Source organism: Gekko japonicus, unplaced genomic scaffold (genome assembly GCF_001447785.1).
Source record: "Gekko japonicus isolate JY-2015 unplaced genomic scaffold, Gekko_japonicus_V1.1 scaffold2363, whole genome shotgun sequence".
NCBI classification, from domain to species: domain Eukaryota; kingdom Metazoa; phylum Chordata; class Lepidosauria; order Squamata; family Gekkonidae; genus Gekko; species Gekko japonicus.
The window spans coordinates 31,178-57,238 of record NW_015163158.1 but is presented as its reverse complement, the minus strand read 5'-3'; the positions used below and the strand labels follow the sequence as shown (position 1 = coordinate 57,238).

Below are 26,061 nucleotides of genomic sequence, written 5' to 3'. Positions count from 1 at the left end.
CAATATAATAATGCCCCTATATAAATCAATGGTGAGGCCTCATTTGGAATACTGTGTGCAGTTCTGGGCACCACACCTTAAAAAGGATATTATAGCTTTGGAAAAAGTGCAGAAAAGGGCAACTCGAATGATAAAAGGGTTGGAACACTTTCCCTATGAGGAAAGGTTAAAGCGCTTAGGGCTCTTTAGCTTGGAGAAAAGACGACTGAGGGGTGACATGATCGAGGTTTATAAGATTATGCATAGAAAGAGGTACTTTTCTCCCTTTCTCACAATACAAGAACTCGTGGGCACTCCATGAAACTGCAGAGCGGTCGGGTTAGAACGGATAAAAGGAAGTACTTCTTCACCCAAAGAGTGATTAACACATGGAAATCACTGCCACAGGAAGTGGTGGGTGCTACAAGCATGGACGGCTTCAAAAGGGAATTAGATAAGCATATGGAGCAGAGGTCCATCAGTGGCTATTAGCCACAAGGTATAGCTAGGGGCTCTGGGGCAAGTGATGCTCTGTCTTCTTGGTGCTTGGGGGGGGTCAACAGTGGGAGGGCTTCTAATGTCCTGGCCCCACTGCTGGACCTCCTGATGGCACTGGTATTTCTGGCCACTGTGTGACACACAGGGTTGGACTGGATGGGGCTCACACAGAGTGTTGGACTGGATGGGCCTTTGGCCTGATCCAACATTGGCGTCTCTTATGTTCTTATGTTCTTATGTCAATGGAGCGCAAGGCTCTCTAGAAGAAGAGGAAGAAGAGAAGAGATTGGATCTATACACCGCCCTTCACTACCCAAAGGTGTCTCAGAGCAGCTTACAAACTCCTTTCCCTTCCCTCCCCACAACAGACACCCTGTGAGGTAGGTGGGGCTGAGAGAGCTCTTGATAGGAACTGCTCTTTTCCAAGGACAGCTCATATCAGAACTACGGCTTGCCCACGGTCCTCGGAGGAGTGGGGAATCAAACCCGGTTCTCCCAGATTAGAGTCCGCGCACTTAACCACTACACCAAACGGGCTCTCTTGGGAGTATATGGGGAGAGACGGTCCCTTAGATATGTCGGTCCCAGGATGCACAGGGCTGTAAAGGTTAATACCATCAAAACGGATTCAGTACTCAGTTGGTAGCCAGCGCAATTGGTGGAGCACCGGCTGAATGCGTGCCTGCATACACAGGGCAGTCAGCGGGTGAGCTGCCATCTTTTGCACCAGCTGGAGTTTCCGGATCAGATTCTGTGGTAAGCCCACGTAAAGCGAGTTACAGTAATCTAACCTGGAAGTGACCATTGCATGTGTCACAGTGGCCAACTCCTAGGTGGAGAGATAAGGAACCATTTGGCTGATCTGCCAAAGATGATAAAAGACAGACCTGGCAACGGTGGAGAGCCAGTTTGGTGTAGTGGTTAAGTGTGCGGACTCTAATCTGGGAGAACCGGGTTTGATTCCCCAACTTGCACCTAGCTGGATGGCCTTGGGCAAGCTGTAGTTCTGATAAAAGAGCAGTTTCTGTCAAGAGCTCTCTCAGCCCCTCCTACCTCTCAGGGTGTCTGTTGTGGGGAGGGGAAGGGGAAGGAGACTATAAACCACTCTGAGACTCCAAGTGAAGGGCTGGGTATAAATCCAATCTCTTCTCGTCTTCTACTGTGTCTCCATAGAAAGTGAGGCATCCAGGATCACCTCCTGGCTCTTGACCATCTCACTGAGTGCCATCCTCTGTCCACAACCATTGGGACAGGAGGAAAACCATTGTAGGGCAGCAGTCCCCCTAATTCCTACACTGGCGAGGCAATGAGTCAATAGATCGTAATCGACTGTGTCACATGCTGCCATTAGATCAAGAAGGAACAGCAGCGCCGCCCTGCTCCAGATGTCCCCGGTCATCCGTGAGAGCGACCAGTGCCGTCTTTGTCCCATGGCCAGGGCAGAAACCGGTCTGGAAAAGGTCCAAGATGGAGGCATCATCCAGGAAAGCTTGAGGCTGCTCAGCCACCACCCTCTCAACTACCTTACCCAGGAAAGGCAAGTTCAATACTGGGCGGTAGTTGGCCAGGACCACAGGGTCCAATGAGGACTTTTTAAAAAGAGCAGACGTACCACCGCAACTTCAGTCTCACTGGAAAAGTCCCTGACAAAAGTCCCAGACATCATCCCCCCCTAGGCCTTGACAAGCCAAACTATTATTTTCTCCCCAGAAATCCTCCACCTGTAATATGGGGACAGTAACGATGGCCTACCCTGCAGGGTTCTTAAGGAACTACACAGTGATCCACTGAGGCATGATGAACTCCCAGAAGCGCCTCATAAATTGGCAACAGTCTTGGATCTGATAAGGCTCCCCTCCCTGGAAAGAGACTTTAGCAAATGGCTGGCCAAGAAAACCAGAGGAGGAACATCCAGGGCATCTTTCTCACTAATCTTTCCTCCACTTCTTCCACAGGCAACAGTAGCAAGAGAAAGCTGTCCCCTCAGCAAGCATGAAAAGGGATTCTTACCCACAGAGACCACCATCCCATAATTTTTCAGCATCACCTCCCTGTACAGCGCTCTCTGAACCGGATCCAGCAAGGCCCATTCCTCCGCAGTGAAGTACACGGCCACCTCCTCGAAGGACACTCGTCCCTGGAATCAGAGAACAGTTTCCTTCTTGAAGAAGCACAATAGGTGGGCTGTGTGTGAGCGTGTGACCAGGGGATCCCACCCACACACAAGGAAATGTAGACAGTGAATGAGGATATTTCCCGGCAGGTTCACTGCTTCAAGGGGAAAGCCCAGAGGAGTTCACACCGGGGACCCTTTGCAGCTCCAAAAGTCAAGGGCAGGAGAGGGGTCCTCTAGAGGCTGTCCCTGAGAAGGGACCACCCAAATCGACCCCTGCAGACTCCCCCACAGGAAACTTCCCCTTACCTGAGCCGGCTGCCTGACTGCTGGCTCCACTGCAGCATAAGAAGGAGGCGATCCAGGCGGGCTCTCTGCTGTCATATTGCGCCCTGCCAGGGGAGAAAAGGTGGGCCAGTGATTTGCCTCTTCCACACACAGGCAGGGCTAGTTCTTTTTCCGAAGCCTGAGGAGTTTCCTTTTGGAATCGGAACTCCTCGTCTGTACAGAAAAGATCTCTTTCAAGACGGTCTGGGTGATTTCCCACAAGCGCTGCTGGCTCACTCCTCCCTTTTGCCCCGAAGGGACGTGTCAATTTCACACGAGCTGCTGCGCGGCCGCATTTTGCCCCACAGCTTTGCATGATTTTCCCCGCGTCTACTCAATCCGTCTATTAACAAAATTATTGGAAACGACTGGGGATTCAGCCTTGGAAAACAGGGTGATCCAGATTGGATCAAAGGGTGAGGTGCTCAAGAGGCTGATGGATCCCTATGGATTCCCAAATACTTCTGGGGGGAGACAGAGAACTCAGCCCTGGGATGCTGGACCCTGCCAGGTTGGGGGAGGGGACGCACCCTGATGGGGGGGGCCCTCCCTCAAATTGGCACCTGGCCCAGGGTTCAACTCTAAGACGAGGGAGCTGAAGAGATTGTTGAAATGTCTCCATCAGCCGAAATCTCAGTCCATATCCAACAGAGTGGCCATAGAGATGTAGGGGCTGTCGTTCCCATAGGGAACAGCGCTTTCCTCTTTTAGATGGGGTGCAACTTTCCTGGGCATGTTAAGAGTCTGAGCGAGCTACTGAATCTGGGTCTTTGGCTGGGTGTCAGCAAGCTGCCATTCTGTTTTCTGTGACCTCTGTGTACATATCTTTACCCTGTTGCACCCGCTTTGTTTCTACTATCCTGCTTCTGTGCTGGAATGCATAAGATAACTACTGGTGGATGTGTGGGGGAGACGATGCTGTAATGCTTGCCTATTGCTATCTCATGAGAACTGCACCTGTGTTTTGTCTGATGTTCTGCCTGGTTCCCATGGACGGGGCGCGCAACCGTTTCATTAGACCGCCAGCGGGAATTGTATTCATTGGATATGTGTCTGTTTGAATTTCCTTTATTATGCTCGCCCTACCTGTGTATCCCCAGTTCTAACAAAGAACGTGTTTGAGTATGTCTTCAACGCTTTGAAATAAACTTTGCTTTTCTTGAAAACGTGGATTTATTCTCGATGCTTGGGGATCCAACACTGGGGAAGCAGACACGGGCTACGATGAATGGAAATGTGGTTGCTCTTATTCTGCAGTGGCCATCCCTCACCCACAGCAACAGAGGGGCTTTTTGAATTTTTAAAGTGGCAACCAAATCTCCCTTATATATAAAAGCCGAATGGTACTGGCACTTCTCTAGGACATTCCACACGCTCCGGGATTGGTTGGCTCCCTGGTGTGTCACTCACACGGCGTCTCTCTCCATTGGGTGTGCTGCTGCCTGCGTGGGTGTCATCCCGCCCACGGAGGCAGCGACCACCCTTTGGCTCTCAGTTTCCTTTGAGCCACTGGAAGGGCCGGGTGCTCCACTCGCCAGACGCCCTTGCTTGGCCTGCAGGCCCCAGACGGAGCCATGCTGCTGCCGGCCAAGAGGAGGGCCAGGCTGACATGCGCTGCCTCCACCCGCCTGCCTGCCTGGAAAGGCACCAGGGATGACCGAGTGGGGAGGGGGCAGCAGCCCGTTCCCTCATGCCTCCCCCGCGCAGTCTGCGGATGAGGGGAGATGGTGCCATGCCACCGTGCCTGAGGCCGGGTGGGGAGCCAAGCCCAGCCTGTCCCCTCACCCCTCCAGTAAGCAGGGGGGTGAGGTTGCAGGCCTTGGCCTGCCGGGCTGGGGGTTGCCGGGGACGAATGAGGCCAGGCGGCTTGGCCCGCCGGGGCCTCGACCACACGGCAGGAGGGACAAGGAGAGGGGCCGGGGAAGGAGACATGGGCCTGCAGCCAGCCGGCAGAGCTGCCACCCACTGCGGGGAGATAGACGAGCCCCATCCGCTTGCTCCGCCGGGGCCTTGCTCGCCTGGGGGTGGCAGTGGCAACAGCCAGCCCTGGCACCTTGCCCCGCCGGGGACTCTACCCTGGGCGGGGGGGAGTGTGGGCGGCTTCCCTGAGTTGGGGGGGCAGGAAGCTGGGCTCACGCCCATTGTGGGGAGAGGGGCGAGCCTGGCCGGCTTCCCTTGCCGGCACCTCAATCGGGAGGGGCAGGCCGGCCAGCTTCGCCACGGGGGGGGGGGGGGGGGAGTTTGGAGACGGTGGCCTGCACAGCCAGGCTAATGCCCGTTGTCTTCAGTTACACAACGGACCTTCTTTCTAGTATCAATAACTAGCTGTGTATCAGGTTCCCTAAACTGTCAGCATTCATTTAAAAAAAAAAAAAAAGGAATGGTACGCCTTTCCTCTGATATCTCCACAAAGGGGCTTCAGAGGTTGTTTTTTTTAATGAAAATTGGGCATTCTGAGTCTCTGAGACACTGATTGTGCTAATATAAGCAGGGCTATTTTGGGGCAGGAACGCACAGGAATGGAGTTCCGGCTGGCTCCCAAGTTGGCCACGCCCAGCAGGAGCTCATTAGCATAATAGGCCACACCCAACAGCATAAACTCATTAAGATTGGTTACATTAGGGGTGTGTGGCCTAACATGCAAAGGAGTTCCTGCTACAAAAAAAAGCCCTGAGTTTTGACAACAAAGTAAACAGAATAAGAAGCAAAAGGTGGGTGTGGCTGGATGAGCACACTTCTGGTAACATGGGGGTGTGGCCTAATAGGCTAATGAGCTGTGTTGTCGGGGGTGTGGCCTAATAGGCTAATGAGTTTCTGCTGTTGGGTGTGGCCTATTATGCTAATGAGTTCCTGAATATAAGGATGTTGAATTGCTTATTAAAAAATGAAACCTGCCCTCTACTATTGGGGGTGGCTCAGAAGTTAAGACGCTGAGCTTCAGACACACACACACCCCTCTCCCAAGCTTTCATTGGCTTTTCTGTGCTCTTTACCCGCTCTGGTTTGCAACAAAGTTTTCAAAAATATCTCAAGTAAAGCCTCAATGGGCTATAATTTGGGTGGGGCTATGTAGTTGCAGCTAAGGTAGAAAACCACCTCCTCCTATGCCATGCCTTCTGGGTTCCAAAAGTCTGGAAAACAGTTCAGTGGCCAGTTACAGGGTCGCCAACTCTGGGTTGGAAAATACCTGTAGATTTAAGGGGCAGACCCTGGGGAGGGCAGGGTTTGGGTTGGGGAGCGACTTCAGCAGGGTATATAATGCCATAGAGTCCACTGCCCAAAGCAGCCATTGCCTCCAGGAGAACTGAACTTGGTCATCTGGACATCAGTTGTAATAGCTGGGAAATTTTCTGTAGGGGAAATGATGTGCTGTGGCTGGGGAACACAGTGGTTTCTGCGATCTCCAGGCCCCACAGGGAGATTGGGATATGTATTTTACCTCAGGACTCGCAACAGCAAACTGTTTAGAATGTTAGAGGGAAAGGCCAATCAGGTCGCATATGCAAATGACCTCTGAGTTCTGAGTGGCTATGGGGGGGGAGAGAGAGAGGAACAGCAAACGGTTTAGAATGTTGGAGGCAGGACTCAGGCAAGGCAGCCAGTGGATAGGGAGACTCTCTGAGCGACAGATCAACTGATTTCAGCGCGTGTTGGAATGTTCAGGGGAGTCCATGACCAGTGTTCCCTCTAAGCTGAGTTAGTGTGAGCTAGCTCACAGTTTTTTAGCCTCTGGCTCAGACATTTTTTTTTTTCTCAGCTCAGGAAGGAGGGCTCCAGAGCAAATTAATTCATGCAGTAGCCAAATCGCTCGCTCACAACTTTAAAGCCAGTAGCTCACAAAGTTGAAGTTTTGCTCACAAGACTCCACAGTTTAGAGGGAACATTGTCATGACCAAAACATAATTCTATATAAGGAGAGATACTGGGGGCAGAGGGAAATTTCAAGGCACCAGATCTGCCCCCCCACCCAGAGAGAGCCTCTCCCCCTCTTCTCTTACCAGCTATGCAGAGTGGGTCCTCCGTGGTGGGGGGGAACCCTCTCCTCACCCTCTGCCCCCATTGGACTGAACCCTCTGGGGCACTGACCTCACCAAGGGAGGGGTGGGCAGGCATTGTGAGCCAGGATCTGACCCCCCCCCAGGGGCCAGGCAGGCAGGAAGGGGGTCTTTGAGGGTTCAGCCGGGCTCCCTCCCTACATCTCCCCCCTCCCCCCACGGACCTCCAGGCCAAGGAAGAGGGGCGGAGTCTGGAGGGTTTCACAGCCTGTGCCGCTTTCCTTGGTTTTGCTGGGCCTGGGACCAAAGTGGCCGCCTGCAATCTTGCCTCCCCCCCAAAAAAAAAAGCCCAGGGAGGGGAGGAATGGGACCACCGACCTGGAGGCTTCTTCCCTGATCCTCCTGTAACTGCTGCTGTTACTATGGCAGCCCCGGAAGACTGAGGCCAGCCAATTAGAAGCCAGGCCTGACAAAGGCCCTGCCCAGATTCTGAGAACCTTGGTGGGCGCCACGGAAACTATTGGTGGTGGGGGCATGTTGGGGAACCCTCTTGAACATGTGGCAAAGCACTAATCCCCACCAAACCTGTAATCCCCAATCTTTTCTCAACCGTTCCTTTCTCCTTGGGTAGTTCCACACCCCCACCCCAATCCCCATACCTGACAATAGCCAAAGCAACAGCAGTGTCAGTGTATTAAGAATTATTGTTCGGAGCTCGTTTGATATCCTTGGTGGAAAACTTTAGAGAAAAATTTCAAGGCCTCACTTCAAGCACTGGGAAAGGTTTCGAGATATGGCCTTCCAACAACCCAATAGGTCTGTGCCCCAGAGAAAGAGGACCTGTATTACAATACCAGAATTCTCTGGAAGTTTTTAAAAAATAAATCTAAATTAAAGGGGAGAAATTGCCACTAAATCTGCATTTTTCAAGCATTCACTGGTGGAGAAGGTAGAGTTTTCTGAAAATCAATCCTGCCATACCTCTTGCCTAATATCGTATCCTTAACTTACTCCAATGGCATTACACAATTGTTCTGGATGAAATCACTGTAGCTTGATATTCCAGTTCCCAGAAATCAAATCTGCCCCCGCCATTGAGAGCTTAAACTCCTTAGAACAGGGTGTTGGAGCTGACAGCGAAAGGCCTGGAGATAATCTATTACCATGTTTTGTGCAATTTTTTTTAGCATTTCTACAAAGGTATCCTTTTAGAGATACCATTCTCTTTGTTTTTAACCACAATACTGCACTTAGAGGTCTTAAAGGAAGACCCAGGAAGAGATGGGCTGTTTGCAAGATCTGTCCCTCTGTTTGCAAGACCTGCACAAGGCTTTTAAGAAAAGGCTTCTTGGAGATCCTTCATTCATAGGGTCGCCATTAGTCAGAAGCGACTTGAAGGCACTTAACAGACACACATTTCCCAGAGTCCTGCTTGAGGAAGATTCCCCCCTCCCCCCCAAGGCTCCAAGTACACGTTTTTAAGTCCAGGATGAGCTGGACCCATCCCAAGCTGGGTGAGACTGTAATGTATTCAATAAGCTGCCATTGAATGCATAATGTGTTATGAAAACATCTAATTGAAATGCTATGTTAAGCTTTGTCCTGGGCTAGGATCCAAATACATCCAATCGCATTGCTAGCCCAGGAAGCACCTAACCAATCACTATCAACAAGCTCCCTGAGCGGGAACGTCCGTGATTGGTCCTTAGGTATGCAACCTTATTGGTTGGTATTTGTACAGTAGGCGTGGCTACATTAGCTGGGAAAGTTTAAAAGCAGGACAGCTGCAATGTAAAAGCTGTTCTGGCTATCAGATGTTGATCCGTGTTGGAGTTGTGTTTGAGTTGTTGATTAAAGCTGAATATTTGCTGAATCACTCTCCGACTACTCTGTTAAGTGAGCGACTTAACAGAGACACGCAGGGGCCAAGGAGGTTTTGACATCCTGCCTTGGCTCACACAAGGTACCCTCAGGATGCCCACTGAAGTCCTATATCAGGACAATCAAGCGATAGCTTTGACTTTTATTGGAGCAGACCAAATGTCATTTAATTAATGTTTTAATCCAACTGCACATTGATGATATGCCATTCATTTCAGTGACAGAATGGTGGTTCATTTCTGATGAGTGAGGCCTCCTTCCTATAGGCAGTATTTATTTACAACCATCATTAGGAGCTTCAGCCTTCTAGTGTAAGCAGCTGCCTTTCTGCATTTGTTTAAAAGTTCTTTTGTTATGATAAGTCAGCACAGTATAATTGCCTTACATCAGTACCTTTTATTAATTTCAGGATTCTCAGACAACCTGCCTGTCCTGAAAATGATATTTTATATTGATACAGTTATGGCATTACGTGTGTGTTGGTAAAATTCTGACCACTGAAGAAAGGCCCTTTGGGCCAAAACGCCTTGGGTCTTTTGGCTAATATACATGTGCAAACAGGACTGTCTTTCGTTACTACTGGATGTGAAACTTCACCTGTTGCTGTATACCATGGTCTGAGTTTTTAATGATATCCTGTGTACAGTGTTCCCTCTGAGCTGAGTTAGTGTGAGCTAGCTCACAGTTTCTTAGCCTCTGGCTCACACATTTTTGTCTCAGCTCAGGAAGGATGGCTCCAAGCAAGCTAATTTATGCAGTAGCCAAATCGCTCGCTCACAAGTTTAATGTCAGTAGCTCATAAAGCAGAATTTTTGCTCTTGTGACTCCACAGCTTAGAGGGAACATTGCCTGTGTATGCCATTTTAATCCTGTGATTTTGTGCACTGTGTCATAGATATTTGCATTTTATTATGATTTATAATAGCTCAGCCTTTTGGCTTCTGACTTGTTGTTCACCCCCCTTTTTGTCTTTTTTCCAGGACCCTTTAACTGGGAACAAGGAGACTTGGGTTCAAATCCCTGCATGCCACGAAACTTCATTACTGGCACTTAATCAAGTGAAAATGGACTAAAAATAAACCAGCTAGGAAACTACAGTTTGATCTTTTCCATACTTTCCCCCTTTGCCCCAGGGTCAATGGTGTTGGGAGGAGTCCCCCTCCCCAGTCCCCACAGCACCGGGTGGCATTCGTGTACCTCTCCTGGTTACCCCACACTTGAGCTGCGCCTGTGACGCAACCTTGTCGGCTCCCTAATGCTGCAGCGGAGGGGGGGGGAGTGTAGCTGGCTGCTTGCGAGGCCATGTCCATGGCGATTACACTGCAGCATGGCCTTGTGGTGTCTGTCAAAGTGAGGATGGCAGGAAAGGAAGGGGCACTTTGGGTCAATGGGAGTCGCCAGTCCCGAGGCAGATGCTGTAGCATATGACAGTTGGGGGGCGGGGAAGGACAGCTCTGGATAGCCCCATTCTGCCCTCCCACCCTGCTCCTGACAGAGTCCCCTGCCGATGACAGGTGCGTGGGTGCCATCTTCTGTTTGCCCTGCATGCCAGCACATTCCATGGGCAAGCCCACCCCATGGATACTTCAAGTTCCCCTACTGCAGGGGCTCCCTTTGCCACTGACTCAGGGGATCCCCGTGACCCAGTGCCCCCCCAATGCTACTTGCAGAGATGCCTCCCCCCTGGGTGCCAGAGGAACCCCTTCCTGGAGCAGACACACAGTTAGGAGCCCCACCCACCCACTCATTCCATTAGCCCCCTCCTCCCTCCCCTGTAGGTGGCATCATTCCCCTCTTCTCTGCTCCATGCTCACAACAACCCTAGGAGGGTGGTCAGGCTAAGAGTGTGCATCTGGCTTCTGGCCCAAGGTCACCCACCCAGCTTCCATGGAATGAGTGGAAACCAGGGCTTTTTCGTAGAAAAAGCCCAGCAGGAACTCATTAGCATAACAGGCCACACCCAACAGCAGAAACTCATTAGCATATCAGGCCACACACCCCATGCCTTCCCTTGGGTTGCCCGGGTGCCCCGTGGCTGTGGGGAGCCCGGGCAAGCCGGCCCTTGGACAGGCCAGGGAAGGCACGGGGAGGCATTTAAATGCCTCCCCGATCCTTCCAGGGGCCCCCCTAGCCTGCCTGCTTTGGAGTCGCTGGGGGGGGTCGCTCTCCAGGCCTTCCCTCTGTAGCCAAACGCGCAGAGGTTTTGGCTGTAGGGGGCATGGCCAACTCTAAAGCCAGCCGGAACTCTGTTCCTGTGCGTTTCTGCCCAAACATAGCCCTGGTGGGTACGGAATCTGGGGGAAACCCCGCCAGATGGGGTCGGGAAGGAGTGGGGCCAGGAGGGGTGCAGAGCTCTGGCCATGTAGCAGGAACCAAACAGCAGAGACACAGTCGGGCCACAACATAGACTTTAGTGCCCTGGAATCCGTGGCAAGGGGTGACGACTCCGTCCGCTTCCTCTCCGGGGACTGAGGGTTCCTGGCCTGGCATGAGCCTAAGTGGGGTAGCACCCCACGAGGAACTTGGAAAGGCTCGCTGGACGTGAAGCTCTGCCTCAAGAGGAGGGCTGGGACAGCTGACGGGATAGCAGGAGCTACCGGCCGGAGCTCCAATGTGAGAAGGCTCTCGTAGGAAAAGAATGAGTTATCACCAGGGCTATTTTTGGGCAGGAATGTACAGGAACGGAGTTCCGGCTGGCTCCCAAGTTGGCCACGTCCAGCAGGAACTCATTAGCATAATAGGCCACACCCAACAGCAGAAACTCATTAGGATTGGCTACATTAGGGGTGTGTGGCCTAACATGCAAAGGGGTTCTTGCTACAAAAAAAAAAGTCTTCGGTTTTGACAACAAACAAGGTGAACAGAATAAGAGGCAAAAGGTGGGTGTGGCTGGATGACCTAACTTCTGGTAACATGGGGTGTGTGGCCTAATATGTTCATGAGCTGTGTTGTCATGGGGGTGGCCTAATATGCTAATAAGTTACTGCGGTTGGGTGTGGCCTATTATGCTAGGCTTTTTCTACCAAAACCCTGGTTATCACCATGAGTTCAATGAGCAGTTTATGCTTAGCTTTGACTTGAGCTAGTATTTTATCACCTGCCTGGCCTGCTCTTCAAGGCGGCAACCTGCCACCAATGCTCCCTCTAAGCTGTGGAGTCTTGCGAGGAAGGATTCTACTTTGTGAGCTCCTGGCACTAAAACTGTGAGCGAGCGATTTGGCTACTGCATAAATGAGTTTGCTCTGGAGCCATCCCTTCCTGAGCGAAGACAAAAATGTGTGAGCCGGAGGCTAAAAAAACCCTGTGAGCGAGCTCACGCTAACTCAGCTTGGAGAGAACACTGCCTGCCACCCCTTCTGGGACCTTGTGGGGGAAAAGAGTCCCCTTCCCTCCAGCAGAGGGACGCTTGAGTTTTGATTCTGGGGTAAGGAAGCCACTATTGGTTGGTGTTAGCAGTATGGCAGCCAGTAGTAAGGACATTAAGGCGCAGTAGGTTTAGAACAGATAAAAGGAAGTCCTTCTTCAACCAAAGTGTCATTAACACATGGGATTGATTGCTGCAGGAAGTGGTGGCGGCTACAAGCACTTTTGGATAATCATATGAAGCAGAAGTCCATCAGTGGCTATTAGCCGCAAGGTCTAGATAGAAGACGCTGTCTGGGGCAGTGACGCTCTGTATTCTTGGTGCTTGGGGGGCAACAGTGGGGGGGGGGCTTCTGGAGCTCTGGCCCCGCTGGTGGACCTCCTGATGGCACCTGGGTTCTGACCACTGTGTGACGCAGAGTGTTGGACTGGATGGGCCATTGGCCTGATACAACATAGCTTCTCTTACGTTCTTATGACGTAGCTACAGCGGATCCTGCTGCTCTCTTCTGACGATAATTCTTTAGTAAGAGTCAGACAAAACTCATGTGCTGTTTCCATGACCCAAGTCACACTGTGGAACCATGTTGGTGATTTCATGAAAACATGTTTTCGACATCTCTGCACCTGTGCTCAGACCCAAAGAGACAGTCCAGGACATTGGAGACTATCTCCCTTGTAATTATTAAAGTCATGGTGATTTTTTTTCTCCCCATCTTCCCAAACCTTGAGGGATTTCTCTGAAGTTCAGCTTGGAAACCAATCACATAAACAGGGGGACACAGCACAAGTTGATGCAACAGGCCTGGAACGTTTTGTGCATAAAAGCCTGTCATTCCAATGAGTTCCAGGGATGAGAGGTGTTTGGGGCGGGGCCTCTGACAGTGTGAAGTTTGAGATCATCCCCTTTTGACCTGATTAAGCTGCAGAGATCCTGCTTGCCTGACTGAAGCCCTTGATCTTTCAAGTAAATACTGCAACTTCTGTCAGTCTTTGAGAGCAGCCTCCGGGGAGGGGAAAGGTGCAAGCAGTCCTAGAATGAGCCTGCATCTTCTTCTTCTGCTGTTGCTATCATTTATACCCCTTGTGGTGGGGAGTGCCAAATGCCCTTTGACAGTGGCAGATGAAACAAAACCATTCAATTGCTTCCAACCAGGAGACCACCTCATCGCTGGACTCCTCTATGGAGTTTCTGCTTTATTCGCTTCATACTCCTTCAGGGAGCCTCCCTTTGCCATACACCGCAGGTATATCAGTCTTTGGTGAACTTTTTAAGGTACATGATGGGTCAGAGCCTTGGTTCTTTCTTATACAGAAATAGTTTCAGGTGTGGACTCCAAATTAGTTTTCACATCTGTTGTTAACGCTTCTATTATCTGCAATGTTCCCTCTAAGCTGTGGAGTCCTGTGAGCAGAAATTCTACTTTGTGAGCTACTGGCATTAAAGTTGTGAGCAGGTAGTTTGGCTGCTGCATAAAATTAGTTTGCTCTGGAGCCATCTTTCCTGAGCTAAGACAAAAATGTGTGAGCTGGAGGCTAAAAAACTGAGCTAGCTCACACTAACCCAGCTTAGAGGGAACACTGATTATCTGTATGCTAATTTGCTGCTATCCACAGGTTTTACCAGCTGCATCAATCCAGTCTTAGCTATACCTTTTGCTCGGTTATTTATGCATCCTGACTCTAACTGGCGCTTCCTGGCTACTAACCCCCTCTCCATCCATATGTAGTGCTTGAGGAAGTCGGTTCTAATGTATCTGAAGAAGTGTGCATCTACACATGCTAAGTCATTCAGTTCTCACTTATACCCAGGATTAAACTTTCTTGGTCTTAAAGGTCCACTGGACTCAAGCTTTGTTATATACAAATAGCGTGCTGCTTTCCCTCGATCTCCTGCCTCCAACTGAGTAAATATTGCTATGTGTCTTTCACTGGCAAGACGTCTGGAATAAAGCATCTTATAGTGCGCCCTCAAATCAGAGAGGAAAGAGATGGCTTTGGTCCTCTCACTACCACGGCTCTTTGGAAGCCAATCCCAGGCAGGCAATCAGAGCAAAAAATGAACACCTAGCAAAGAGCTTCCAGCAGAGCGACCTATGAGATTTACGGTATCTCTCGAGGAGAAATGAATTACCTGAAACTCTCCTTCCATAATGATAGGCAGGGTTGTTCTAGATTAACAAGGATTAAAGCCCAAACCAGTGTACATCTAACGGGGAGTATCAGTGGGACTGTTGGAATCAGTGGGATTTCCACCAGGCCAAAATTTATTTATTTATTTATTATTCAGATTTATACCCCGCCCTCCCCCGTAGGGCTCAGGGCGGCTTACAGGGCGTGAAATATGAAAACAGCGAGGGTTGGAGAGATCTGCTGGCCTCCCCCCCCCCTTCCTCTCCCTCTTTTCTTCTTTATACTGGCTGCCCCCAGGTGTTCCACCTGTGATGGATATTAGGGCGCCATCTGATATAGCCAGACGTTTTTACATTTTAAAGTTACAACAATATAGATTTTAAGACTGCTACACTCCCGCAGAGTGCAGGGGGGTTGGACTAGATGGCCTGCAAGGTCCCTTCCAACTCTAACATTCTATGATTCTATGAATTATTCTTGACTGTTGTAAGCCAGTCACCCTGAGCTGGGAATGGAGTGGGATATTCGTCTAATACAATAAGTAAAATAATATGCACAAGATCAGACTGCCACTTGCTGCTTGAGAGAATATCTTTAGGATAGAATTTCACAATGATCTCTTGTAACAGTCCACCAAAATGAGGACACCAGACATCTGTATGTGGTTTAAATGTTTTTTTTAATACCTTAAATGTAGTTTATGGGCAAAAATGTACTATCCCCCCCCCTCACTGGCTAGGCAACCCAGGGAAACCTAACTATGCAGCAATCAAAGCTGCTCCAATATTTGAAGACGTTTCTGTGTTTCCACAGGTACCCCAGCATTGGGTTACTGTCCAAACCGATACTGTGTGGGGCACCATCCATGTGCTGGGATTGGCATCACAGGTCACTCTCCTGCCATAAATTCACACAATACCCCTGAACCGTAAACTTTGGCGGGAACCAGTGTTCCCTCTAAGCTGAGTTAGTGTGAGCTAGCTCACGGTTTTTTAGCCTCTGGCTCACACATTTTTGTCTTAGCTCACGAAGGATGGCCCCAGAGCAAACTAATTTATGCATGACCCAAATCGTTCGCTCACAACTTTAAGGCCAGTAGCTCACAAAGTAGAATTTTTGCTCACAAGACTCCACAGCTTAGAGGGAACATTGGCGGGAACCCTTATACATTTAGTTTGCCCTCTGTTGTAGACAAAGCAGACTGGCTAACAAAACTGATACTGTGTGGGGCACCATCCATGTGCTGGGATGGGCACCCCAGGTCACCTCCTTGCCACAAATTCACACAATGCCCTCAAACCTTTAAGCTATATTATCGTCCCTGCAAAGAATCACAACTGTTTCTTCCCATGCCGGTTGTGGCAGTAGCAAGGCCCAAGTTCACAGCGTCCCAATATGACATGTATACTCTGTTGCAGGGGAATAGTACTGAAATGGCACCTCCTGCCCTTCTCATTGGCCATTCGGGAGATCAACCAGGATCCCAGGCTCTTCCCCAATAATATCACTCTGGGCTATACCGTCTACGAGAACGTTCTGCATCCCAGGCTAACCCTTGATGCTGTGCTAGATCTGGTGCCCTCTGCCCAGGAGACCATTCCAAACTACAAATGTGGCAGACGAAATAATCCGCTGGCTGTTCTGGAAGCGTCCGAGTCTGACATGTCCATTGATGTTTCGACCCTGTTGAGCACCTACAAAATCCCTCAGGTATGAAATAAGGAATGGGACAGACTCTCTGAAGAAGAGGTTGTTAAGCAATAAAAAAGTTTCTTGTACAGGTCAACGGCAGCTTTTAGGAGAGTTGAGAGGGCTGTGAGAGAGCAGTAGTTTCCTCTGCTGGTCCCCAGACTATCCTGTTCGCATGAGGTCCTCTTAATTTTCAGACACTCTTTTTTAATTTTTATTTATTTATTTCGATTTATATCCCACCTTGCCCACACAAGCGGGCACTTTCCAAGGGGTCGGTACACAGCATTGTAACTATCTGTAAAGGGGACTCTTTTTCTTAGACACCGCCTGTGATCATCTTTCTTCTAGAAGCAGAACACTTTCTGAGCAGCTGGCATCTTGCAGTAATTGTTGGGCCCAGAGGTCATTTCGGGGGGGATCACGGGGGATCGCAGTTCCCCCGGGTGAGGTGTGGGGGGGCACACGACGAAACCACACCCCCTGCTTCCGGCTGCCCCGCTTCCGGCCCTCATTCAGCCAGGAGGAGGCAGGAGAAGAGGGAGTGTAAGTTGCTTCCTCCCCGCCTCTCCCCACCCCTGCCTGCCTGGGAGGGCCTTGGCGGGGCTTCCTCGCACTCCCGCCGGCCTTGCAGGTCCACCGCCGGGCCTTATAATGTCAGGGGGTGTGGCATATGCTAATGAGTTATGCTAATGAGTTCCCCTAGCTCTTTTTCTATGAAACAACCCCTGGTTGGGCCCATCTGGATGTCTCTCTCTCTCTCCACCCTTCTGTCAGTCAGTGGGCCAATAATTACAGCCATTCACGAGTTTCCTTTTATAATCATAAAAGTATAGGAGGCATTTCGCTATGTACTGATGTTAAAGTGACGAGCCATGTCCTTTCTTTCCCTTAGGTCAGTCATGGTGCTCATTTGGCAGTTCTCGAGGATAAAACTCGCTTTCCTTTTTTCTACCACGTGACCCCAACAGAAGAAGCCCAGTACCTGGGAATTGTCAAAGTTCTCCTGCATTTCCGATGGACGTGGGTTGGCCTCCTTGCTCAGGACAATGACAATTGGGGAAAGTTCAGTAACACCCTGACGGCCCTCATGCTCAAGAGCGGCATTTGCGTCGCCTCCTCACAGAGCATCCCAGAATTTGGTGTTATATATTCTTGGTCAACAGAACGTTACCGTGAACTGATTTCATTTCTCTGTCAGGGCCAAGTCAATGCATTTGTTTCCTACGGATACATTCAATCCATACTACTTCTTGAAAGGTTCATGCAACGTATTAATCATAATGCAAAAGTTGCCATTGGTAAAGTTTGGATCACAACACTGTTGCTTGACTCTGTGTACAGCCTGGCATGTGGTCCGTTTCCCGGTGAGCTCCCCATGCATGGATCTCTGTCCCTCATGCCCCAGACAAAGAAGAGGACGAGGTATCGCTTTGTACAAGCGTGCAGCCCTCTTATCAAGGAGTTTACAGAGAAAGCATTTGATTTAATCCACTCAAAGCCCGTTTTGTCTGGGAGGGACCACCTGAGATATAGAGAGAAAGAGAGGCTGGAGGGCAGGCCCTGGGAGGTTCTGAAAGAAGAACTGCCCCCCAGGGCCCACAACATTTACACCTCTGTCCAGGCAGTGGCTCGCGCATTACATGCTGCGTACTCATCCAGATCTGAGCGGGCGATGAGGGTGCGTGGAGTCAGTCTGGAAAATGACCTACTACAGCCTTGGCAGGTATCCATTTCCTCTGAATTAAGAATAAGACATCTGTTTTTTGGAACGGTTAATGTAGAGCCAGACTGAGGAGGTTGTGAGACAGCATCTTGCACATTTCTGAGGCAAACTCAATTTCTGATTCTCTTGATAGACATCCTCTTTTTCACTCCAGATGATGAATTTAAGGGACAACCCCCCACACCACTAATCCCCCCTAAATGTCCTCTTACCAGTCCTTCTCATTGAGTTGGGACTCTTCTCATTACTACATGTGATTCATTTTCTACTCTTGGCTGATTCGCTGTACTCCGCTGCTGGGGGAATGGACCACTTTGACTGCTTCTTTCTCCCATGTTCCTCCTCTACACTTGCCTGCTCCTATGGAGAACATTTGTTTCCAATGTAGCATGCACCCTCTTCACCCAGATACCCCTTTTCAGAGTCCACCGTCTAACAATAGGATTGTTAGGCTGCTCATGTAGTGATGATAGAGGGATCACATCTCTCAGTCACCCTTTTTTCATAAATATTTCCATTTAACATTTTTTTAAAGACAATGAAAAGTAACAATAATTAACATGAAATAAAAAGTAGGGCAAAGAAAGGAAAAAGAAGATAAAATTTTAAAAGAGGAGAGAGAGAGAGAGAGAGAGAGAGAGAGAGAAGAAAGTGTATACTGAGTCGACCACGTGCGAGGTCGGGTCCGCACATGGTCATGTGATGAACCAGAGCTTCGCTCATACAAACAATAGACGGTCGGATCCTAGTCCGCTCCAATCGGAAGGCTAGGATCCTAGGTTGAACCTATTGAGCACTAGCACTGTAAATAAATCTATCATGGGTTTTGGGGTGTGTGTAGGGTGTGGTTTGCCTTGGGGTTATAAGCCCGCCTGCAAGCCAGCTACCTTGTCTTGTTCCTGAACCCCTTAATAAAGTATGAGCTGATTTCACTCGATGATACATCAGGCTCCGTACTTTAAAGAAAGAAAGAAAGAAAGAAAGAAAGAAAGAAAGAAAGAAAGAAAGAAAGAAAGAAAGAAAGAAAGAAAGAAAGAAAGAAAGAAGAAGAGGCTTCTAGTTTTCTCTGCGGAAAATAGAAGTGTGATTACAAAATTATCTCTTACTCCACAGTTACAAAGAAAAGCTCTCTCTTTTTCTATTGTCTATTTTTTTCTCCTAATCCTCAATACCACAAATCAGCAATTCATTTCTGTCTGTTTCATGCAAAAAAATCTATAAGGGGATTCCAGTCAGCAATAAATATAGTCATTGTCTTCTCTCTAATCAAGGAAGTTTAACCATCTCTGCAAGTCCTTCTGACAATTGCCAGCTGTACTGACTGGGATGCAAATAGGGATGTGCATTCGGTTCGTCGGAACCGAATGCACCCCCGAAAATGGCCCATTCGGACCCCTTTCGGGCTGCTGCAGGCCGATTAAGATTCTCTGATCTGAATCGGCTTGCTGCCGAATTGCCGCCGAAAAGTAACTTTTTCTCCCTCCATAGAGAACAATGAAGGGGATAGGGGCAACCTGTTTGAGGGCCCGTAGAATTGGACCCCTCTGGTCCAATACTCTTGAAACTTGGTTGGTATCTTGGGGAGAGGCTCCAGCAGCTACCCTGCGAGTTTGGAGTCTCTCCCTCAAGCCCCCTTCCCTCCAGCCCCCAGAATATACCCTATGTTTTTGCCGTTGACTTCAATGGCCCATAGGATATAATGGTGCTGAAATTGACATTCGGCTGGCCAAAAGACTCCCGAATCAGCTAGTACTGACGAAACTGACATGCGGGAGTCTTACTGCCAGCCGAAATTGATGGGCCACTGGAGACCAAGATCAAGGTAATTCATACCACAGTCATCTCCATGAGTAAGTATGAATGTGAAAGTTGGAGAATGAAGAAAGCTGAGAGGAAGAAAGTTGATTTGTTTGAAATCTGATGTCGGAGGAGAGTTTTACAGCTGCCGCCAAAAAGAGAAACCCGTGTCTTCTAGATCAACTCAAGCCTGAACTCTCCCTAGAAGCTAAAATGACTTTGGTACTTTGGTCACATCATGAGACGACAACAGCCAATGGAAGAGGCAGAAACACTAGGAAAAGTGGAAGGCAGCGGGAAACAAGGACGACTCAACATTACATAGCTTGGCTCAATCAAGGAAGCCACGGCCCTCATTTTGCAAGACCTGAGCAAGGCTGTTAACGAGAGGATGTTTTGGAGGTCATTCATTCATAGGGTCACCATAAGTGAGAAGCAAGTTGGGGCCTGTCTGTTCGTCCCACTTCACCCAAGGAGCAGTCCTACCTGTCATTTGCTCTCTGGTGTCGTCCTTTGGGTCTCCCAGGTCCCCTCCTTTCTGCCTTTCCTTGGCAGTCCATCTTTCCCTCTTTCAACAGGGCCTGCTGCCTTTCTATCAGGTGCCAGTCTGGGGAAGAGGAAGCTCCCCTGCTCAGTCATCCTACCCCCACCCACCCCTGTTTCACAACTCAGCCGGGATGGTGGAGGAGGAGGAGGAGGAAGAAGAGTTGAATATATACCCCGCCCTTCACTCAGAGTCTCAGAGTGGCTTACAATCTCCTTCCCTTCCTCTCCGCACAACAGACACTCTGTGAGGTAGGTGGGGCTGAGAGAGCTCTGAGAGAACTGTGACTGACCCAAAGTCACCCACCTGGCTTCATGTGGAGGAGTGGAGAATCAAACTTGGTTCTCTAGATCAGAGTCTGCCGCTCAGCCACTACACCAAACCGATAATGGTGCAGGCCGTATATGTGGCCTCCGTGCCTCTCCTCCCTCACAAATATTTCGAGCCTTTCAAGTAACTCCTGTTTATTTTTTAATGATGACACCTCTCTATTTCCCTTGAATCCTGGGAAGACGAGGAACCACCGTCTGCTTCTGAGGCGTGTTGTTTGAGGGAAGAATCAAGCTTGTCTGTGTACAAAGTGCCAATTCTTTACAGAACTCAGTTGTGGTGATGTTAAACTGGAGGAGCAGAGAATGCTGTTAGGAATGTTTTTATTTATTTATTTATTTATTTCCAATTTAGACCCCCATTAATGTAAATTAATGTAAACTCTCTGGCATTGTACCATATGGAAGCCCCTCCCCTCCCCAAGCCCCGCGACTGAACAACAAAAACTTAACTAAGACAGCAAGGGTCAGCTGAACTCCGTCAAAAGCAGGGAGCATAATGTCCTTCAAGACCTCCACCTTCCCAAACAACATGACCTCTGTCTTTTCAGGGATTCATTGCAGTTTGTTCACTTTTACCGAATTTCCCACAGCCTAGCTAGACAGCAATTTAGGGTTTATAATGGCCACAGAATCCACCCTCCAAAGCAGGCATTTCCTCCAAGGGAACTCATCTCTGTGGTCTGGTGTTCAGACGTAATTCTGGGAGACCCCCAGGTCCCACCTGGAAGCCGGCAAGTCTAAGCCTGGCAGCATCCACTGGGTGATTTGACACCACCTGACTTGCAGAGCTCACGTAGGACGGTGTGGTGATTAGAGCTTCAGAGGACAGACTCAGAGGACCCTGGTTTGAATCCCCCTTTTGCTGTGGAAGCTCACGGGGTGATTTTGGACCAGCCACATCCTTTCAGTACAAACTACTTCACAGGGTTGTTATAAGGATAAAAAGGAGAAGAGGAGAAGGTGCAAGTCCCTTTGTCCCCATTGTGAAGAAAGCTAGGGTATAAATGAATAAAATATAGCTGAAGATGTGAGCAGCTAAAAGGTAGGTGGGTAAATGGCTGAGGAGAGGATGAGGCAGGGAAGGGGAGAGGATACGGAGGTTGCTGAGAGGAGGAAAAGAGGAAATAGTTGGGGGGGGGGCAGAGGGAAAAGTGAGGTGCCCCCACCAAGTCCTTGAGTCCCACCTACCATGCAAGTTGGCCTGGCCCACTGGTCAGCATCACAAGAAAAGGGCCGTCGCTTTCCTAAGCAGAGGATGCTGGAGAGGGAGAGAGGAAAAGCTGAGGACAGAGAGGCAGAAGAATGTGGGTTGGCTGTGGGGTGGGAAGAAGGGAAGGAAGCATGAAAAGAGGAGGCACTATGGGGTCTTTCAGAAAAGGGAAATATGAAATAGTGGGGGAGGGGGAAATGAGATGCATCCCACACACGTCCTTGCTGGTTCCCACTTGGAAAGAAGTCCTGAGAGTTCCACACCTATCAAAAAAATCTCTTCCAAAAAAATATCTTCAAAGAAGACCCCCCCCCCCCAATTTTTTAATCCCGACAACTATCTTGTAGGATCTGTGAGCCTGAAAATGTGACCGACTAAAGGGCATCCAAAGACCTTCCAGGCCTACTGTGTATTTGAACCCAGATCCACCAGGTCATAACCCAACACTCTGGGCTCTTGAACTTAACTGACCCACCTCATGAATGGGGGCAAACTGGGTTGGGTTCATTCATGGGGATCAGTCATGGCCCCAGGCGTGAGTCTCATGTATCTGCAGGAGGATTTCTTATTTAGAACTTTATACGTAATTGAAAAAGACATGCCACACTAACCTTTAACACATTTAATGAAGCCCAGCTCATAAAACCCCTGCAAAGAACAGAAAACACAAAGTCTGTTTTACCTGATACAAATAATAATCTCCTGAGTGAGCTATGACCCTTCATTGAGTTTCATTTTCTCTGATTCATAAATAAATACTTAATCTAGGGTTGCCAACTGACTGGAGGGAAAAAAGTTCTCTAGCAGAGGCATTATGAGATGTTATTTCCACACACTAAGCCTTGGTCCAGGGCTTACTCCAAGTAATTTCTGGCTCATGGAGCTTGGGGGGGGGGGTTCAAGCTGGAGAAGAAAATCTTACTTCTCCTTCCTGATTCTTCCTGGGAGGATCTGGGGGTGGGTGGGGAGGACAACTGGGAATGGAGAATTTGTGTCCACAAGGTTCACCTACCAACTCCATGGATACTGGTCCATTCCCAAAATGCTGGATGATGGGGGGGGGGGGTCCCTGACCCCTTAGAACTTAGTGAATTGTTGGGTTGGGGGACACATCCTTTTCCTTTCAACCCAAATAAATCCTACTGCCAGAACTCTTTGAGCTTCAAGGTGGTGAAACCCAAAAAAGCTCACAGCAGGCTGGACTGCGAAGAGATAAGGGTTGAGTAATGCCTCTCTATAAGGGCTTTTCATCTGAAAAGGTTTGTGAACTAAGGATGCCTGCTGGTCACGCTATGTTTACGTTTAGGCTTTAGATACCTGTTACTATCAGTTTGGTGTAGTGGTTAAGTGCGTGGACTCTAATCTAGGAGAACCAAGTTTGATTCCTCACTCCTCCACTTGCAGCTGCTGGATGACCTTGGGCAAGCCACAGTTCTGTCAGAGCTGTTTTTGAAAGAGCAGGTCTTTACAGGGTGTCTGTTGTGGGGAGGGGAAGGGAAAGGAGTTTGTAAGCTGCTCTGAAGGGCAGGATATAAATCCAATCTCTTCTTCTTCTTCTCGTCTTTTTCCTTACAGGATTCGGGAAAGAAAATGTTTTTGCCAGGTTTGTAGATGTCAGAAAGAGTTAGATTGGCAGATAACCTGCAGTAGTGAGTTTCACAGAGAAGGGCAACCGCTAAAAAGGCCCTCCTTTGTGTAACAACTACTTTCTGCACCATGTGAAGGAGGACCTCATCAGAACCAGCTATAGGAATGTTTTACCCTCATATGGATTCTCTGGAGAACATGAAAATCAGATCAGTGCTCCAGGCTCTTGCCACATAGAGACAGTTTATGTGATTCCTCCCTTGTGTGGACTCCTCTGGGCTAAAGGAGACACGAGCGGATCTTGAATCTCCTTCAAATGGCAGAGCCCATCCTTCCCTTCTTCCCTGTGAGATCTATTTGAGGGCTTCAAACATGCCTAAAGCTCCTTCCAAAGTCTAAGCATTTTTAGCATTTCTTCCTGGCTAGGGTAATATTTCTGTGTAGATTTAAGCTTTCTACAAGGATTTATATAGTTTCAATACTTATATATGGTCTGTGGTTGGCTTTTATGTGTGAAATTAGAGAAAAGCTTAGAGAGAAAATTAGAGAGAGCCAGTTTGGTCTAGTGGTTAAGTGCGTGGACTCTAATCTGGGAGAACCAGGTTTGATTCCCCACTCCTCCACTTGCACCTGGCTGGATGACCTTGGGCAAGCTTTGGGTAGTGAAGGGCGGGGTAAAAATCCAATCTCTTCCTCTTCTTCTTCATAGGCAGTTATATGGTTTCTCCTCATGTAGGTTATTCGATGCTGTAGAACAGGGGTGTCAAACATGTGGCCTGCGGGCCGGATTAGGCCCTTGGAGGGTCCCAATCAAGCCCACAAGGTCCTGGCTGTTTCCTACTTCCATTGGCAGTTCTGCAGCTGCTGCCATGTTACAGCTTGCTTTACCAGTCTCTCTCAATCGCACAGGAGAGATAGATAGGCAAGGCTCTCCTGTGCGATTGAGAGAATCTGGTAAAGAACTGTCTGAGGCTCCTCCCCCTCCTCTTGGGGGAGGGAGGGAACAGTCAGAGCTCGCTTCCTGACCAGGCTACAGGAGACAAAGGGCAGCCTTTGTTTCCCTCCACTGGCTGAGGCTCCTCCCTGAAGGGAGAGAGGGAATGAGGGAGCGTTTGCTTTGCTGAGCTGCCTCAATTGCATGGGAGAAATACCAAGCATCTTTAAGACCAACAAAGTTTTGTTCAAGGCATGAACTTTTGTGTGCCTTGCTACAGTGTGTGTGTGTTTTATTGGGCTTTTTATGCCAGGGCTCTCCTTGGTGCAACTGGGTTCCCTCCCCCTTTCACTGTATTCATGCCTTCATGATCCAGTCTTTCTCAGTAGGAAAGCAATGTGAACTATTTTAGAGGAGGAATAACAACAACCCAGTGCGGTGGATTAGACTGAGTGTGTGTATCCAGACCAAGTTCACTCCCTTTGTAGGAAATTGTAGTTATTCCTCTGGGGAAGAGTATAGTTTTGTAGACAAACACATGGCCCTCCGTCTGTGTTAGGATGCCTTCTCATTTTCTTGACCAGCAAATGAAACAACTTATGTAGAAAAGGTTACAATTTCATGTTTTCCCCTGGGTCTTAGGCTAGGAACACTGAGCATGAGATTTCTGTAATAAATGTCAATAAATCAAAAGTAGGTTTGCAGCTTACAGATACACACCTGAACAGCATACTCAAGATTGCTACAGCACAGACATTGTGATGCAATAATTCAGAGCAGAGGTGTCAGTTATCAGAGACTGTTAAATAGACAAAATATTGCAAGAGTGCTAGTGTTTTAAGCATGTTTTATTTAAATTTTTTAAAATATTTGTGTTTGTCTGTGCCCTCTTTAAAGTTTATATCTCCACTATCTGGCATTACATTTTATGACACACGTGGCACAGCCCAACACGGTCTCATTTATGTCAGATCCGGCCCCCATAACAAATGAGTTCGACACCTCTGCTGTAGAAGGTTTCCTGGCTGAGTTAAATGCCACAGTCTGAGCACTCAAAACATTTTTCCTCTATATCGGTTCTCTGATGCCATTAAAGATGGCTACTACTACTACTCAAACTCCTTTCACAGTCTGAGTACGTAAAATATTTCTTCCATGTGGGTTCTTAGATCCTGTTGAAGATGGCAACCCAAACTGAATCTCTTTACACACTCTGAGCATTCAAAGGCTTTGTTGCCTGTGTGGGTTCTTTGATGCTGCTGAAAATGGCCACTCTGCCTGAATCTCTTTTCACACTCTGAGCATCAAAAAGTTTCCCCGGTGTGGGTTCCCTGATGCTGCTGAAGATGGTCAATCCGGCTGAATCTCTTTCCACACTCTGAGCATTCAAAAGGTTTTCCCCCTGTGTGACTTCTTTGGTGCCATCGAAGATGGCCACTCTGACTGAATCTCTTTCCGCACTCTGAGCATTCAAAGGGTTTCTCCCCTGGGTGGGTTCTTTGGTGCCGTTGAAGATGGCCCCTCCGACTGAATCTCTTTCCGCACTCTGAGCATTCAAAGGGTTTCTCCCCTGGGTGGGTTCTTTGGTGCCGTTGAAGATGGCCCCTCCGACTGAATCTCTTTCCGCACTCTGAGCATTCAAAGGGTTTCTCCCCTGGGTGGGTTCTTTGGTGCCGTTGAAGATGGCCCCTCCGACTGAATCTCTTTCCGCACTCTGAGCATTCAAAGGGTTTCTCCCCTGGGTGGGTTCTTTGGTGCCGTTGAAGATGGCCCCTCCGACTGAATCTCTTTCCGCACTCTGAGCATTCAAAGGGTTTCTCCCCTGGGTGGGTTCTTTGGTGCCGTTGAAGATGGCCCCTCCGACTGAATCTCTTTCCGCACTCTGAGCATTCAAAGGGTTTCTCCCCTGGGTGGGTTCTTTGGTGCCGTTGAAGAGTGCCACTCCAACTGAAT

The 26,061-nt window shown here is 49.0% G+C and overlaps 1 pseudogene; it reads right to left on the bottom strand.

Annotated features, from left to right (window-relative positions):
- The window catches only part of LOC107106861, a 33,703-nt pseudogene extending 8,000 nt beyond the window's left edge, over positions 1–25,703 (bottom strand).
- Between the last annotated feature and the right edge of the window lie 358 nt (positions 25,704–26,061).